Genomic DNA, 1732 nt, shown 5'->3' with positions numbered 1-1732 from the left:
CTTGAGTTTCCCTTGTGGCTCAGCTGGTAAAGAATCCGCCTGCAATGTGGGAGACCTGGGTTCGATCCCTGGGTTGGGCAAATCCCCTGGAGAAGGGAAAGGCTACCCACTCTAGTACTCTGGCCTGGAGAATCCCATGGACTGTATAGTCCATGGGGTCATAAAGGGTCCGACACGACTGAGCAACTTCCAATTTCACTTTTCAGGTTGCAAATTATGCGGTTGTTTGAACATTCTTTGGCATTGCCTTTTTCTGGGATGGGAATGAAAACTGACCTTTTCCAGTTTTGTGGCCACTGCGGAGCTTTCCAAATTTGCTGGCATATTGAGTGCAGCCCTTTCACAGTATCATCTTCTAGGACTTGAAATAGCTCAACTGGAATTCCATCACCTCCGCTAGCTTTGTTCATAGTGATGCTTCTTAAGGCCCACTTGACTCCACACTCCAGGGTGTCTGGCTGTAGGTGAGTGATCACATCATTGTGGTTATCCGGGTCATTAAGATCTTTTTTGTACAGTTCTTCTGTGTGTTCTTGCCACCTCTTCTTAATATCTTCTGCTTCTGTTAGGTCCGTATTGTTTCTGTCCTTTATTGAGCCCATCTTTGCATGAAATGTCCCCTTGGGATCTCTAATTTTCTTGAAGAGATCTCTGGTGTTTCCCATTCTATTGCTTTCATCAGCTTAGCTTTGGGTTTCTCCTCAGCCGCATCCCTGCTTCTGGGCACCTGTAGGTCAATCTTTTTCTTTTATGGTTTCTGGGGCTTTGCGTCAGATGATAGTTTGCATCCCAAGATTTACAAGCAGAATTCGTGTGTATTTTATCCTTGTGCTTTGAGCGCTCCCCTGCCCGCACCCCGCACCACCCCCCCCACCCCGGCCAGCAGAGCCTTCTGGGTAGTGGTCCCACGGCTGCTGTCTGACACCTACTTGCAGGAGGTCTCTGCACTTGGACAGCTGCCCAGGCGGGAGACGGCACCTGGCCTCCTTTTCAACATCAAGGTGACAGCTCCTTCCCCGGGCATGGGGCTGCTCCTGGGTAGCTGGTTTGGAGCTAGGCTGGATGGCAGTCTTTGCCACCATGGTCAGGGTGCCAGGCTCGGCCACAGGCAGGGCGCCAAGCTCAAACAGCACATTCTGCAGAGTGGGTCTGTCCAGCATATCTTCCCTTCTGTGTGGCCATTCACGCCTGATTTTCCCAGACCAGCATTTGCTGTGAACTGGTTTAGGCAGTAATAGTCCAAAGGGAGATACAGCCTCAGAGGAGCTTCAACAAGGCGAGTGGGCCTTGAGGAGGCCATGCTGACCCGCCTCTGCCCGTCTCCCTTCAATAAGGCCTGGGAAGCAGGCCACACCAAGCGGGTGAACGCCACATGAAGGCCAGAGGGTCACACAGGCGGAAGCAGACCAGAAGCAGCCTTTACAGATGGCTTCCGTCCAGTCTGACAACATGCACTTAGGTTCCCTACCTGTCTTCTTGTGGCTCGATGGCTCATTTCTTTCCAGGGCTGAGTACTACTCCATCGTCTGCATGCACCACAGTTGCCTCAGCCATCTGTTCCAGGTCATCCTGGTTGCTTCTGAGTTTCGGCAGCTGCGGATAAAGCTGCCATAGGGTGCTGAGGCAGGTTTCTGTGTTGACACGCATTTTCAGCTCTGTGGGTAGAAACCAAAGAGCATGACTGCTGAATTGGGTGGTGAGAGAAAGCTCGGGTCTGTGAGGTGTTGCGACT

This window comes from Bos indicus, chromosome 26 (assembly GCF_029378745.1).
Source record: "Bos indicus isolate NIAB-ARS_2022 breed Sahiwal x Tharparkar chromosome 26, NIAB-ARS_B.indTharparkar_mat_pri_1.0, whole genome shotgun sequence".
In the NCBI taxonomy this organism is placed as follows: Eukaryota; Metazoa; Chordata; class Mammalia; order Artiodactyla; family Bovidae; genus Bos; species Bos indicus.
Note: the sequence above shows the minus strand (reverse complement) of the source record.